This window comes from Bubalus bubalis, chromosome 3 (genome assembly GCF_019923935.1).
Source record: "Bubalus bubalis isolate 160015118507 breed Murrah chromosome 3, NDDB_SH_1, whole genome shotgun sequence".
Classification (NCBI taxonomy): Eukaryota; Metazoa; Chordata; class Mammalia; order Artiodactyla; family Bovidae; genus Bubalus; species Bubalus bubalis.
The window spans coordinates 163,614,992-163,632,135 of record NC_059159.1 but is presented as its reverse complement, the minus strand read 5'-3'; the positions used below and the strand labels follow the sequence as shown (position 1 = coordinate 163,632,135).

Below are 17,144 nucleotides of genomic sequence, written 5' to 3'. Positions count from 1 at the left end.
GAGTTCTCGCACGCTGCAGTAAACAAGCAATCCTTCCTAGAGGTGGCTGGACGCTGTCCTTTACCTTTTACCACGCATTCTGCCCCACGTCTCACTACATGACCCACTTAGAGCTAAGACAAGTTTCTCCTACTGAAATAAAAATAAACACTATTTTCCATGAACTCTGATAACCACATGTAAGGGTTTATAGTGTAAGTGCTACAACTGTTCAGTCGTTCAGCCATGTCTGACTCTGCAACCCATGGACTGCAGCACGCCAGGCTTCCCTGTCCTCCACCATCTCCCGGAGCTTGCTCAAACTCATGTCCATCAAGTCGGTGATGCCATCCAACCATCTGGTCCTCTGTCGTCCCCTGCTCCTCCTGCCTTCCATCTTGCCCAGCATCGGGGTCTTTTCTAATGAACAAGAACGTAGTGTGAGTGCTACAGCAGCACATGCTTGAAGCCACGGTGCTGATTAAAATGACTAGGTGCTGCTGCTGGAGAAGACTCTGGAGAGTCCTCTGGACTGCAAGGAGATCATACCAATCAATCTTGAAATTAACCCTGAACATTCACTGGAAGGATTGATGCTGAAGCTGAAGCTCCAGTACTGTGGCCACCGGATGCAAAGAACAGACTCACTGGAAAAGACCCCGATGCTGGGAAAGATTGAGGGCAGGAGGAGAAGGGGACAACAGAAGATGAGATGGTTGGATGGCATCACTGACTCGATGGACATGGGTTTGGGTGGACTCCGGGAGTTGGTGATGGACAGGGAGGCCTGGCATGCTGCGATTCATGGGGTCGCAGAGAGTCGGCCACGACTGAGCAACTGAACACATTCTTAATAAATTCCTATATGCCAGCTTTGCAACCCATGGACTGTAGTCTACCGGGCTCCTCCATCCATGGGATTTTCCAGGCAAGAATACTGGAGTGGGTTGCCATTTCCTTCTCCAGGGGATCTTCCCAACCCAGGGATTGAAGCCAGGTCTCCCGCATTGTAGGCAGACGCTTTTACCGTCTGAACTACCAGGGAAGTCTATATGCCAGCTATGAAGTCCAAGTAGAGAGGCATACACAGACTTTCAATAATACAAGTATCTGTTGAACTTGATTTTCTCTAGGATCTAGTGTTTAAATGCCTTCCCTTGTAGATACCTAAACCTCAATAATAATCTGTCCTATATGCCTCACATTCTGCTCACATAAATTCATTTAATGTTCACAACAACCCTATGAGGTATATACTTAGTATGCTGTGTGCTTCAGTCGTGTCCAACTCTTTGTGACCCCATGGACCATAGCCCGCCAGGCTCCTCTGTCCATGGGATTCTCCAGACAAGAATACTGGAGTGGGCTGCCATTTCCTTCTCCAATACTTAGTATTATATCCTTTTTATAAATGTGAAACTAAAGCACAGAGAGATTAAGTACCAATAAGGATCAGCAACAAAATTTAAACCAAGGCAGTCTGAGTCCCAAATCCATGTTCTTAACTAGGGTGCTGGTCAAAAGAATTCATTACTATCACCATATTTGCTACAACAGTTCTGTGCTGAGAAGGTATCAACAGAACAGATTTAGACATTATTATTTGCAAGGATTTTCAAGTTAAAAATTAGGTAAATTATTAATCATAAAAATCACTAAAGTGTTAAGAAATCCTCAGATTAAATGGTGCTGAAGCATACAAATACCTACAAAAAAGAACTAGAAGCCCAAATTCTTTCTCTCCTCTTGATCGTTTTCTTATCCATAAAATATAGGGGCTAAAATATAAAATAGATCATTCCTACAATGTACAAACACTGAAAAATTAATCATTAAAAAAACAGCTATGGGGAACTCCTTGCAGGCCCAGTGATTAGAACTCCCAGCTTTCATTGCCGAGGGCCTGAGTTTAATCCCTAGTTGAGGAGCTAAGATTCTGCCAGCCATGTATGTGTGAGTGTGTGTGTGTTTGTGTGTCTGTCTTAGTCACTCAATCATGTTCGACTCTTTGTAACCCCATGGACTGTATCCTGCCAGCCTCCTCTGTCCATGGAATTCTCCAGGCAAGAATACCGGAATGGATTGCCATTCCCTTCTCCAGGGGTCTTCCCAACCCAGGGATCAAGCTGGGACCTCCTGCATTGCAGGTGGATTCTTTACCAGCTGAGCCACCAGGGTGGAACAACCGAAAAAAAAAACCCCAAAATGCAGCAACTCCTCAGATGATTTAAGACACTGCTGCCTACCAGCAGATTACAATAAACTTCAGGAGGATCTAAAGTACTCAATTTCTAAAGTATTCAAAGACAAAGATATCTTTTAAGTTTCTTTAAAATCCTTTTAAGTTTTAAAATATGTTTATTATAAAACATGGCCAAATTATAAGCATTGGTGCTATAGTGGTGAGCATAGCTGCCTTCCAAATTATAGAACGTTTAACAAAAAGAAAAATATAATTCACAGCCCAGGACATTAGCATTTTAGTGTGTTTTCTTCCAATCTTTTCCTTATGTATTGCTTTACATAGCTATCATTATTAAACAGAGAAAGAGGGAGGGAAAGTAGAAGAGGGAAAGAGCTTTTTTTTAAACCTGAACAATTTCTAGCAGGGATTTTTCATGCTGCCACAAGGCCCCACGTGATCTGTCATCTCCCAATACCCTGTGCAAGCTCAGCCCTTGCAACTCTTCCCTCCTCCTCTCCGCAGCAGCCCTTTGCCTTATTGCTATTCCTAGAACACCAGGGTCACATTTCCAACTCTGGCCTTTTGTCCTTTCTGTTTCCTCTGCCTCAGAAGTTCCTCCTCCATCTACCTCAGTGTCAGGTCCATACACTTATTTTAGGTCCTTGCTCAAAAGCTATTTTTTCAGTGAAGTCTTCTTTAGCAACTGAAATGTCAAGCCCTCACCCTGAAATGTTTCACATCTCCCTTCCCTGGTTTACTTTTTTCCATCTTAGCACTTATCCCACTTCTGTGTTGTTTTCCATATTTATCTTGTTTATTCTGTCTCCTCGACTGAAAGTTCAATGAGGGAAGGAATTTTTCTACTAATTTCCTGACACTTAGAAAAGTGCCTAATAAATAGCAATGCCCAATAAATATTTGCTGGATGAAAAACCTCTATAATCACCATTTTAAATGGCTATGTTCTAGTCCATCAAATGTTTACACCAGGATTTATCTAATAATTTCCCTTATGATGGATATATTGGTTATTGCCAATCTTGCACTATTTCATATAATGCTTTATTGCAAGGGTCATCAAGTTTTTTCTGGAGAGGGTTAGGTGGCAGACATTTTCTATAACAACTTAAATCTGCCACTAAAACAGCACAAAAACAGCCATAGACAGGGAATGGTTGTGACTGGATTCAGGCTGCATCAGGCCAGATTTAGCCTGTGGTCCCTGGTCTCTGCTTCCCTAAATCCACTTCTGTAGTATCTTTTCCTATCTTTGCAATTACTAGAATCACTAGATAAATGGGTGTGAATACATTTATGGTTCTTGATATATTTTATCAAACTGCTTTTCAAAATGATTAACATGAGGAAGGGAAACAAGAACGGAGACACATTGATGGTGGTGGTGTCGATAGATACGACTACTTTGAAAAACAAACAGTATTTACTAAAGCTGAACATATATAATATATACCCCATTACTCAGCAGTCAGAGTATCTGTTTTTCTTCAGAAAGGCTGTGTTAGATACTGGAAGGAAAATAAGAGGTTCTGCAGGGGTGCTGATGACACTGCTTATTGATCACAGTGCTAGTCACAGGTTCAATCTGTAAAAATCTATCAACTGTACACATGACACATTCATTTTTGAATGTAAATTATACTTAAAAGGGGTTCATAACGTGCCATCCCCTAAAATATGCTGCTTTGGCATACTGATTATTTTGAACTGATGGCATTTGAGAATCATCAGATGCACAAAAGGCTGACCTCCCTCTTTCTACCTAAAAGCAGGTCATAAAGTTTCCCATGAGAAAGATGCCCTCTTTATACAGGAAAAGAAGAATATTCTTATCACTGGTAACTAGGAGTCAATGCCAGAATGGATCTATACAAACAAACCTACTAAAATAACCCTTATCTTCAATTAAGTGTCCCCATTTACTTCCTAGTCTGACAATTTACAGGCCCTAGCTAAAATTCCTTTGCCTATGTCTTCTCTACAAATTTATCATTTGTTAAAAATACAAAAAAGCTCTCAATCCTAACTGCTTCTTTGGGTCTTCAATTTCCTTATGAAGACTCCTGTGTGCACATAACAATATTAGCCAAATTTGTATGCTTTTCTCCTATTCATTTGTATCAGTTTAACTCTTAGGCCAGGAGTTGCATTAGTCTTTCCTTGGATTAGCTGTAAGAAGAGAGAACTTGGAGGGCAGTGAAAAAATCTTGAAAATGTCTCTGCTATCTGCTTGGATTCATCCAGATGCCAGGAGATGATTCTTCTGGCAAATTTCCAAAAGCAACTGAAATGCCACCTTTACTTAAACTACACGTGGGGGTCCATTTTCATTAAAAAGGATTAAAATCTTAAGTTTTGTCCAGGAGTTAAATTTTAGTTATACAGAAATGCTTTAATGTAGACTTTCTTGTTTTCTCAAGATGCCACATAAATAAAGAATATTATTGAATCATGCTGCTGCTGCTAAGTCACTTCAGTCGTGTCCGACTCTGTGCGACCCCATAGATGGCAGTCCACCAGGCTCCCCCGTCCCTGGGATTCTCCAGGCAAGAACACTGGAGTGACTTGCCATTTCCTTCTCCAATGCATGAAAGTGAAAAGTGAAAGGGAAGTCGCTTAGTCGTGTCTGACTCTTCAAGACCCTATGGACTGCAGCCCACCAGACTCCTCCGTCCATGGGATTTTCCAGGCAAAAGTACTGGAGCGGGGTGCCATCGCCTTCTCCATTATTGAATCATAACTGTCATGAAAATGTTAACAACCTAAGTTAGAAAAGAATTAAACTCTCTGAAGCAAATACATAAGGGCTTATCACTATATTATAAAACAGACAAACTACAAAATTGTTAAATTACTGCTTATCTTCTTTTTAAACCTACACAGATACCTGTCCTCTTCAATCAATAGGAAAAAAAATAATAACAAAAAATCATTCAAAGGAATAAGGAGTTCTAAGCAAGCAGGATAATGGCAGAAGCTTAGTTTTGGACTCTCCTCAAATCTACTCATAAAAACAGATGGAGCAGACCAAGATATAGACCCACACATATGCTCAACTAACTTTTTACAAAGGTGCAAAAGCAATTCAATGGAGGAAGGACAGCCTTTTCAACAAATACTATGGGAGTAATTGGACATCCACAGGCAAAAATGAACCTCGACCTAAACCTCACACCTTAAATAAAAATTAGCACAAATTGGATCATACACTTAACTGCAAACAACACAGGAGAAGATCTCTGAGATTTAGGGCTAGGCAGAGAGTTCTTAGACTTGAACCAAATGCAAGATCCATAAAAGGAAAAATTGGTAATACTAAAACTTTTGCTCTGTGAAAGCCCATGTGAAGAGGATCAAAAGACAACTATAGACAGGAAGAAAGGATCTGCAAACCAAATCTCTGACAAAGGATTAGTATCTAAAACATATAAAGAACTCTCAAAAGAGTAAAACAAGCAAACAAAAAAATCCAATTAGAAAATAGACAAAAGACATAAACAGACATTTTACAGAAGAGGATGTACAGATGCAAATAGGCAAATGAAAAGATGTATAACATCAGCCATTAAGAAAATGCAAATTAAAACTACAATATTATTAAACACATATCAGAACAGTAAAATAAAAAATAGCACCACCACCAAATGCTAACACTGATGGGGAGAGACTGGATGTACTGCTGCTGGGAATATAAAATGGTACAGTCACTCTGGAAAAGTCTGGCAGTTACTTAAAAAATTAAACCTGTGGATTCCCCTGGTGACACAGTGATTAAGAATCTGCCTGCCAATGCAGGGGACACAGGTTTCATCCATGGTCGGAGCACTAAGACCCCATCTGCTGCAGGGCAACTAAACCTATGTGCGACAACTAGAGAGTGTGTGCACCTCAACAAAAGATCCCACAGGAGGCAACAAAGATCCCACGTGCCACAGCTAGGACCCAACACAGCCAAGGAAATAAACATTAAAAGAAAAAATACAGCAAATATAAAAAATTAAAAAGAATGTGAAGGAAGAGACATAAAAGATAAGCAAAGAAGAGCCAACATAAATTTAACAGAAGACCTCAAAGAAGAAAATAAAAAGAATGAAAATGAATAAATACTAAAATATAAAACTGATGAAAATATTTATTTAAAAAAATTGAGCCAACATAATAAAACACACTGTATACCTGGAAAACAGAACAGACAACATTTAAGATATATTCTAATAAAATTATCTGCCTTTAAAGATGAGGGGAAAAGGTCTTTTCGGCATCTAGGGAAAAAGATAAGACACTTAAAGAAAATCATACTGGTATTAGACTCTGACAACAACATTTTTTATCAAAATACAACATAGTAAGACTTAGCAAACTACAGCTTATGGGCCAAATATAGCCAACTTTCCAGTTTTGTAAATAAAAGTTTTGACTGGAACACAGACATGCTTGTTCATTTATATATTCTCTAAGGCTGGTTTTGCACGGATGCTCATGTTCATGCTGAACTGTGTCTGACTCTTTGCGACCCCATGGACTATACCCCTCCAGGCTCCTCTGTCCATGGAATTTTCCAAGCAAGAATACTGGAGTGTGTTGCCATTTCCTACCCCAGGGGACCTTTCTGACCCAGGGACTGAACTCGTCCGTGTCTCTTGCCTTTCCCGCACTTGGCAGGAGGATTTTTTGCACTGACACGGCACAGTTAAACAATTGTGACAGTGACCTATGGCCCACAAAGTCTAAAATAATTACTATTTGGTCTTTTTAAGAAAATATTTGCCAAATCCTAAAACAGAATAGCATATTTAAGATTCTTGAGGGAAGAAAATGCAGGCCAAGTAATTATATTCAGACAAACTGACCTTCAAGTACAAAAGCCACGGATAAACAGTTTTAAATGTGAAAGACAGAGATAATACTCACATGAGCTGTTTATGAGGATTCATTGAGTTTCAGACTATCAAATGATTACAGAAGGCTTAACATAAGGACTTACGCTATAAACTGAATATATGCAAGTGTAGAACTAAACCAATGATGGGCAAAGGTGACAGGGTAGTATGTGATTTGTCTGGGGCAAACAGCAGAACTGAGAAATCTTGGGGAGCAGGAACTGACTGCTTTAGGACCTTGATTCTATACAGAAAATAGGACTGAGAATAAGGGAGAAGTCACAGATAACTCAATTTCTGGACTGGGAAAACGGATGGACAGAACCACTCACTAAGCTAGGGAATGGTTCCCTAGTTAACAAAAAAGACATGGATTTTAAGAGAAAGGTAAGTCAAGTTTGGGGCATGCTGAATGTGAAGTGTTTGTGGAATATCAAATGACTGTGTCCAGCTGGTTGGTACATACATCTGAAATTCAGCAGAGATGCCCTGAGTGGTTATCAGATTCAAGAGTCATCAGCCAAGGAAGGTGTGAAGTGATCAGAAAGGTGTGTAATTTACCATGCAAGTTATCAAGACCAATATCTGAAAAACACCACCAAAAGAACCAGGTTCTTAGAATTCATAAGAAAACAGCATTTGCAGTTTCATCATATTTGGCTCCACTGAGATTCTCTTGCATTTGAAACCAATGATTAAGACTTTTCTACTTAAAACTATTCAAAATAAAGCATTTAAAAATAATATGAAAAGCCTTTAACTACCCATTTTGGTTATTTTTAATGCATACAAAGTTGATGATGTTGCTGTCTACTGGGCCCTGCACTCAAGTGAAAAAATGCTGAGTAAAAAAGTATTAAAAAGACGAAAATGACTATAAAATTACACACATGGAGTGAAGCATGTATGAATGTATGTATGTATGAAAGACAAGGTGAGTGAAAGTCGCTCAGTTGTGTCCAATTCTTTGCAACTCCATGGACTGTAACCCGCCAAGCTCCACTGTTCATGGAATTCTCCAGGCAAGAATACTTGGAATGGGCAGCCACTTTCTCCTCCAGGTGGATCTTCCCCACCCAGGGATCAAACCCAGGTCTCCTGCATTGCTGGCAGATTCTTTGCCATCTGAGCCACCAGGGAAACCCATGAAAGACACCGGTGAAAGAACAGGCTGTTATGAGCTGTAACTGTGTTCCCCCCACTCCATACACTGATGTCCTAACCCCCAGTACTTCAGAAGGAGACTATATTTGGAGATTGGGCCTTGAAGAGGGCATTAAAACAAAATGAGGTCATTTAGGTGAGTCCTAAGGATACAGAATGATGTCTCATCGGAAGAAAGGAGATGAGGACACAGAGAGGCACACAGGAAGGACCATGTGAAGATATCTTAAGAAAACAGGTAGCTACAAGCCAACGAGAGAGGGCTTAGAAGAACCAACGCTGCCAACATCTTGATCTGGGACTTAAAGCTTTCAGAACTGTAAAAAATGAATACATTTTTGTTGTTTAAGTGACTCAGTCTGTCTTACTTTGTTTCAGCAGCCCTTGCAAATGAATATAGGCTGGAGAGAGAAAGTAGTGTCCTAGTTGGGTAAGAGTTCACAGATATTGATAATAATCCAGTAAGTATGAAGCCTCAAAACAGCAAAGTAGAGCTTTTTCTATCTGGTGACTATGGCTTATATGCAGCAATGAAAATGTTTAAACAGCAAGTATTTACAAGGGAAAACAGGGAAGATATTGATAAGGGAAAAGTGAAGGGATGCGATACTGGCAATTAGAAGAGGACAGAAAAGGTTAAAGGGTCAGTTTTGAGGAAAACCAAGAAGAGACAGACAAATGCAACCAAGATGCATCCTATTCCTGAAATGTGAATTAAGTAAGAAGATAAATAATCCAAAAACAATTCAGCCAAGCAAGAGAGAGTGAAGTGAAGTGTTAGTTGCTCAGTCGTGCCCGACTCTTTGTGACCCCATGGACTGTAGTGTACCAGGCTCCTCTGTCCATGGGATTTTCCAGGCAAGAATACTAGAGTGGGTTGTCAATTCCTTCTCTAGGGGATCTTTCTGACCCAGGGATAGAAACCGGGTCTCCTGCACTGCAGGCAGATTCTTTACCAGCTGAGCTATGAGGGAAGCCCTATTTATAAAATAAAGTCTGTCAGGGTTTCCATACTGGGGTGGGTAGCCTTTCCCTTCTCCAGGGGATCTTCACAACCAGGCTTTGAACCCAGGTCTCCCACATTGCAGGCAGATTCTTTACTTGCTGAGCCACAAGGGAAGCCCAAGAATACTGGAGTGGGTAGCCTATCCCTTCTCCAGTGGATATTCCCGACCCAGGAATCGAACCAGGATCTCATGCATTGCCGGTAGATTCTTTACCAACTGAGCTATCAGAGAAGCCCAATGGGGGCAACTCTGGATAATTCTCCAAAATTCAAAAGAATTTTTCTTTTTAATTTCAGCTAATGGAATCCTTGATGATTAACAAATAAAAATCAATTTTCAGGTATCAAATGAAAAGATACTTGCAATGGGTACTAAAAGATAGACAGCAAAAGGAGAAGGGGGCAGAGAGGATGAGATGGTTATACAGCATCACCAACTCAATGGACATGAATCTGAGCAAACTCTGGGAGACAGTGAAGGACAGGGGAGCCTGGTGTGCTACAGTCCATGGGGTCTCAAAGAGTCAGACACGACTTAGCCACTGAACAAAAACAACAATTTATGGAATTCTTTGGAAGTTATTTGTGTGGGTTTAAACACACACACACACACACACACACACAGGTAACAACTGCTAGCAACTGCACTACTTCTTGCCTGCATCCAGAGGTACAGAGGCCCGAGAGTAAAGAAAGGTGGAAGGGAAAGCCATTCTCCAACCTGAAGGCCTGCTCCCTGACGTCAGGCCAGTCCACATTCAAGCAGATCAGAGGGGGAAAAAAGCTAGGAGAAAACTGCACCATTTTATGGTAAGATTTTTAATGTTTTTAAAAGTTTCTTAAATGATTTAATGCCTTAGAGTTTTTAAAAGTTCTTTTTCACATAAAGTTGCACAATTTATCTTTTGAGACATCTTTTGATGCTACTTTTCTTTCAGTACAAAAAGACCAATTACTGATGTCCTAGACCACATCCCTTTGCTTTCTATATTAAGTGTGATAAAGTGTTTCTGAAATATATCTTCTTTGTCACTAGAGACACTGGTTTTACCAATATGCAATACTCAAAAATCTCTTTAACTGTTTAAGTGTGAGACTGTGCAAGACAAACCCGAATAATGCTGCATAAATTGTCTTTCTCTAGAAAAGGGTATTAAACTTTGTTGACACTGGCTACAAAATGAAATGCAAAAATTTGCATTTTCAGTACTTTTAGTTTCTTGACCTTTATTTGAATTTGAAACTAAGCTTTACCAAACAACAGAATTTACACTGTAACTAGCCAACCACAGTCCTCATTATGGAATCTATGCAGTGCATTTGTTACCTAGGAAACAGAAGAGAGCACAGGCAGAGTGCAATTTCAGTATAGTTAAAGAATTCTCCAATCATGCTGGTAAATAAAGTCCATAAATCAACTAATCCAGAAGCTAAGTCAAGAAGTACCACAGAAGGGTTAAGCTCTATGGAAACTTTTTTCAAGGCAAAAAAGAAAACCTGTGGGGTTTCTTCAGGCAACTATGTGGATCTCTTCAGTAAATATTATGAGCAGGTTTCTTTACAAACACAAACTGTCAAAAAATAAACTGTTCAAAATAAATGGCTTCTCTCCAGTCTTCAGCTTCTCTATTTTTGACAGTATTTAAGAGAAAAAGCTTCTTTAGAGCCAGCCTCATACATCTGGTAGCAGAATATTAATCCAAGAATGAATTCTGCATTTTTCCATGAGAAGCAGAGTACGTACTGCTCTTAAACAATGCAGGGCGATAAAGGCTGGAATGAGAGGTCCCTGTCCGCACCTCTGACAGTCAGGCCTGCTTTCCCAGTCTACAACAGGCTGCCTGAAAAGAACTTGAAAGTCACAGAAATTATATAAAGAATATAATTGTTAACTTTGCAGCTTTCCCCGTGGTGATTACTAATGATAATACTAGTCATTTGAGGGTTCCAGGTAACATAAAGTGGCCATTTTGAGTGTCCTTTAATGGCAACACACTAATAACCAACAAACAGGAAAAGACTAGAAAAGCCTATGGATTTTAAAGTCTGTCGAATTTAACCATGGACAACTTAGCGTTTAAAAAAAAAGAAAACTGATAAATATCAGATCCTACTATTCAGCTATATTTAAAAATCCAGATTTGCACAAATTCACAGTTTCTGGAAGTAGCATTTGTCATAATCAAAAGCAGCAGAAAAAGTTTAAACCATGAGATGTGAGAAATAATTTACATCTTCCTGAACACCAATATACCAGAAGAAAAATTAGTTGAAATATCAAAGATTATCTGGAATGCTTTGATTAACTAAAACAGTACTGTTAATTGTAAAAAAGCAAAATATTTAATAGTAATAATATCTACATATCACAGTCCAAAAACAAAAACAGACAAAAAAACTAAGTGTTACCTTTTAGCCAGCCCAAATAAATACTCCGTGCCAATCCCAGAAAACTGTTAGACACAGCTGCAACTCTGCCAAGCAATTCTCAATGCAAGGCCACACTTTCTTAATGTTTAGTTTACACAGTGACTCTTTGTTAAACCTTAATGCCACAACTGACAGCCATGTAAACCAATACAATGTGTTAGCTTACCTTTCTTAATACTGGGAAGAGCTGATGAAGAGTGTGTATCTGAGAGCTGAAACCATGGGAGTGTTTTAGAACTCCATTCCATCATTCATGATAAACCCTGCACAAATTTCTATACTTAACCTCTTTGGGCCATCCTTATTAGAAAAGGAAGAGGCATCCTGCTCAAGGGTTTTACCAGTGCCTGGCACGGAACCCTGTGCAGAGTTTAAATTCATTTATCTAATCTAGGACAGAAGTCAAAGCAGGAACTAATCAAAGAGGCTGGCATGATCTTTGTTAGATGTAGCCTCTTCTAAGTTTTAAGAGTACAATAATGTACACTCCAGGCATATACAAAATGAGGCATGCAATAATATTAATCTGTTAATGTAAAACTAGGACATGAATATAGGATACCTTTTTCTCCTAGAAAAAGACCACTATTTTAGGCATACTTAAAGTGTCTCCTCTTTATAATGACAAAAATCAGTTTGCCTAGTTGATGCTACCGTATATTGTTTTCTGACGAATTTCTACATCTTACTTAACAAAAATTTAAATAGCAAATATTTTTCCACCATAATATTCCTTCATATTTGGATGATAATACTTTTTATTTTTTGAGAAAGATTCCATTTCCTATAAATAGCTATAGATATAACTTAGTGTCCACAAAACTTTTTTTCTTAATCTCCTTGGTAATCATCAGATTTAAGTTTGTCAATAAGGATTCTCACACAATAGGCAAAAAAAAGAAAAAAAAACCTCCAGAAATGACCAGGTAGACGGAGGTTAACGCAAAGATATAAATCCATACCTGCGTTAAAAATCTGAACAATTAATTTTCTGGGCGTTTACTCGACTTCATTATTTGAGTATCTAAAAATACATAGCAACCGTCCGTGAAAAACTGAGATAAATAATATAAATCAGAAACATCACCCACGACACTTTTCAAAAATTTTATCCACCATATTCAACCCGATAGGTTATAAACAGAGAATACAGAAATACATATAATAAAACAGGGAGAGCATAATCACAGGGGGAAATGATTCGTTCTAACATTCATGTTCTCCCCATACGTCGTGAAAGGTCTCGTATCTTAAATCAGCGAAAATAAAGGTTTTAGCCTGAACAGAAAGCTAGATAATTGTTTATCACACTCCAGTTTAACTAATCTCCACTAGGGAAGCTGTTTCTACCTGATTTGCTTGTTAACTATTTAACAGGTAGAAGATTCTGTCATGTTAATCCTAAGGAGTCTGGGAAATAACAAAACTTTACCCCCTAAAGTTATATATACACAAAATATACATATATGTAAAATCACAGCCGTATTTATCTTTTATTTCCTCCCTTTAAGTCCCCACTTAATCTTTAAAAAAAGAAAAAGAAAGAAAAAAGGAAAACTACCAGAAAACTACAAAACGTTCTTTGATTTTGATTTGATTCTCGTCAGCCCAACCTCCTCCTACCGAGGGAAATCTATATCTCGATGTATTTGATAACAAACACAAACCACTGTGCGCAGCCTCAGACCGGGTGGGGGGGCGGAAGAGCCCTTCGGAGAAAGCCCTCCTCCGTTAGAAACAATAAATAAGGGACCGAAGCGATGCACGTTCCTTCACACACGCCCCAAAACGCACCTCGGCGAGCCTCGAGTGAGGGAAACAAGTCGGGCAGAGCTCCGAAAACACCTCTCTCCCTCTTTCTCCCGTAACCTCCTCGAGACTTGGAAACTAAGAGAGCAGATCTTTTCTCTCCCCTTCCCGCCCTCCTGCCCACCTCCAACAGACCCTGGAGCTGGAGCCGGCGAGCCAGACTCGCAGCGCGCCCCCGGCCGCTGCGACAGGAGACAGCCGGCGGCGGGCCGGCCCCGGAGAGACAGCCCAGAGCCGCGGCCCCGCCGCCGCCGCTGGCCCGGTCGCCAGGGGTCTCTACCCGTTTCCCGCCCCCCCAGCCCGTCGCAGGCGACGTCCGGCCGCCCGGCTCTCAGCCCTGACTCTCGCCTTTCCACGCCCCCGCCCCCTCTACCCCCGCAGAGGAACAAAAGGAGGGTTCAGCCGGGTCACCGCTAGGCCGCCGAGGGGGCGGCGGCACGGACCCCAGTGCGGCCGCCCCCCACACAAAGGGGCTGCCAACCCCGGGCGCAGCGTCGGCGCGCTCGTCCCCGCCCCTCGCACGGGCTCTCACCCACCTGCAGGTGTCTGTGCGTCTGTCCATAGGAACGCGGGCAGCGAGGGGGGCCTGCGGGAGCCGAGCAGAGCGGGCTGGACGGGGCGGGACGGAGGGGAGGGACGGAGTGAGCGCGGCCGCGGGGCCGGGGAGCGAAGGCAAGTGGAACAGGGAGGGCCACCGGCTCGCCACGGACAGCGGGGAGAGGGGGGCGGGGGGCGCCAGCCTGACTCGGCCGACCGGCGCGCGCCGCTCCCTGCGCCCCGGGCTCCGCGCGCCGGGCTCGGAGCGCGGCGGGCAGGCGGGGGGCGGGGCGCGGGCGGGGCGGGGCCGGCGCGCGGGGCGGGGGCTCGGACCCCGGGCTTCAGCCGGCACCGGAAACGCGCCGTGGTCCGCGAGACCCACAGGAAGTGTGTAACGGCACCTCCCACGACGCGCACCGAGCTAACGGCCGTCGCTGCCCGGAGGCTGTGTGCACCGACCTTCCTGCTACACACGCGCGCGGGCGCGCACGAGCTCGGTCTCCGCAGCCCGACAGGTGTGGGATCCACGATCCCCACTGAGTTCTCAAGTGGGCAGCACCCCTTTCTGTCACACTTCCCGGGCCAGCAGTCTCCGCTGTCCCTCGGAGCTCTGTACAGCTGCACCCTAAAAGCCAGGATCAGACCTTGCAGGACACTCCGTTGGTCAGGCGTGTGACACCTGTTTTAACGCGCTGAGTGGAGTCACCTCTACACCCAGGCATTTTGCAAGAACACCTCCCATCGACAGATGTGCAACCCACAGTCACGTTGCGTGGTGGAAGTTTCTAATCCAACTAAAACCACACGCACCCATCCCGTGGAGGGAGCCAGATCGCTGAATAACACCTAAAACACACTAAAACCTGGGAAGCATACAGTAACACCACCTGCACACCTGGGCACAAGGGAGGTAAGGCTGGACCAGGTACCCTCCACCTTTATTTTATCTAGCAAACGTGGCACGAACTATATGTGCTTGGGGTTCACACTAAGTGCTTAGCGAATACTGATTTACTTAATCCCAAAGATGCCACGAAGTGGGTGGGGTTAGCACTGCCACTTTCTAGAGGCGACACAGAGATCTTAGAAATCAGCCCAAGATCACATAGTAGCTGGAGGAACCCAGATTCATCCCAAGTAGTATGCCTCCGTGCTCTTCTCTTCCTACAGCACTGTCTCCAAAATTATAATAATGATAATAAATAGCGTTTAAAGCATATCTGATTAGCTATATGTAGTGCTACTCTTGCCTGGAAAATCCCATGGACGGAGGAGCCTGGTGGTCTGCAGTCCATGGGGTCGCTAAGAGTCCAACACGACTAAGCGACTTCACTTTCACTTTTCACTTTCATGCATTGGAGAAGGAAATGACAACCCACTCCAGAGTTCTTGCCTGGAGAACCCAGGGACGGGGGAGCCTGGTGGACTACCCTCTCTGGCGTCGCACAGAGTCGGACACGACTGAAGCGACTTAGCAGCAGCAGCAGCAGCGCTCACATATTGACCTCATCCCAACTGTGACAGGGAAGCCGCAGTCCCTCCTACTGTGAGGTAGGTGAGAGGAAAGAATATGACTGAGCAGAAAAAGAGTAACTTCTGAACAAAATAAAAAGGATTCGTAACACCTTTGTCTGTAAACATTCCTCCTGATCAAGGCTGAATTTAAAAATCTGTAAAAATTTTTGATAAAATAATGTGTCCAAAGAAGCCCCAATTAATTGCCACGTTTCAAATACATAATCCTGTGGGAAAATGGAAACCCTGTGCACCGTTAGTAGAAATGCAAAATGTGTGCAGCCACAATGGAAAATACTAGGGAGGTTCCCCAAAAAACTAAAATTGGGGGCTTCCCTGGTGGTCCAGTGGCTCAGACTCCACGCCCCGGGTTCAGGGGCTCTGGGTTCAATCCCTGGTTGGGTGGCTAGAGTTCCACATGCGGCAACTAAGACCTGGCGCAGCCAAATAAATACAAGATACACAAAAAGGAACTTACCAAAAAAAAAAAAAAAAAGCCGAAAAACTAAATATGTAATAATACGTGAACCAGAATTCCCACCCCTGGGTGTATATTCAAAAGAATTTGAAGCAAGACCTTGAAGAGGTATTTGCAACCCATGTTCGCTGCAGCATTATTCACAACAGCCCAGAGACAGAAGCAGCCCAGATATCCATGGATGGATAAATGGATAAACAAAATGTGGCATATACATATGATAGAGTATTATTCCGGAGAAGGCAATGGCACCCCACTCCAGTACTCTTGCCTGGAAAATCCCATAGACGGAGGAGCCTGGTAGGCTGCAGTCCATGGGGTTGCTAAGAGTCAGACGAACTGAGCGACTTCACTTTCACTTTTCACTTTCATGCATTGGAGAAGGAAATGGCAACCCACTCCAGTGTTCTTGCCTGGAGAATCCCAGGAATGGGGGAGCCTGGTGGGCTGCCGTCTATGGGGTCGCACAGAGGCGAACACAACTGAAGTGACTTAGCAGCAGCAGAGTATTATTCAGCCTTAAAAAAGAAATCCTGTCACATGCTACAGCATAGATGAACCTTGAGGACACTACACCAAATGAAATAAACCACTCACAAAAAGGACAAATATTTTATGACTTCACTTGTATAAGGTACCTAGAATTGTCAAAATCATGGAAACAGAGTATTATGGTGGTTGCCAGAGACTGAGGATGGGAATATGAAAAGTTACTGTTCCATGTAGAGTTTTAGTTTTGCAAGATGAAAAAGTTCTAGAAATCTGTTATACAACAGTGTAAATGTAATTAAACCACTGAACTGTACACTTAAAAGTGTTAAAAGAATAAATTTTATATTATTTGTTTTTATCACAATGAAATTTTTAAGTGCAGTCTCACTTGTTTCAAGGATATTTCCATCTTGATGAGTTTTTTTAAATAATGCAGGCTTCCAGCTATGATGAGGTACTTGGTTGAACCAAGGAACTCTCCCAAAAAAATACTATAAAATGTGCATAAAAAAAAAAGGCTGTATAAATCTGTTATATAGCAACCACCCAGGCAGCCAAGGGTTGAGAGTCCCAAGAACCCAGCAAGAAGGGAAACACACTAAAGTGAATACTCCATCCTCAGCTACCTTTCCTTCTCAGAGCTTTGTTGAT

The 17,144-nt window shown here is 42.2% G+C and overlaps 1 protein-coding gene across 6 annotated transcripts in view; it reads right to left on the bottom strand.

Annotated features, from left to right (window-relative positions):
- The window catches only part of KIAA1958 (KIAA1958 ortholog), a 126,849-nt gene extending 112,708 nt beyond the window's left edge, over positions 1-14,141 (bottom strand). For 2 of the 6 annotated variants that reach the window (XM_044940454.2, XM_044940456.2), the window contains exon 1: positions 13,457-13,592. The gene's annotated coding sequence lies outside the window, so the exon portion shown is untranslated. Of the gene's footprint in view, positions 1-13,456; positions 13,600-14,007 lie in introns of those variants that run through there. The other 4 variants (XM_025282235.3, XM_006079967.4, XM_044940455.2 and 1 more) reach the window with 4 other exon arrangements.
- Between the last annotated feature and the right edge of the window lie 3,003 nt (positions 14,142-17,144).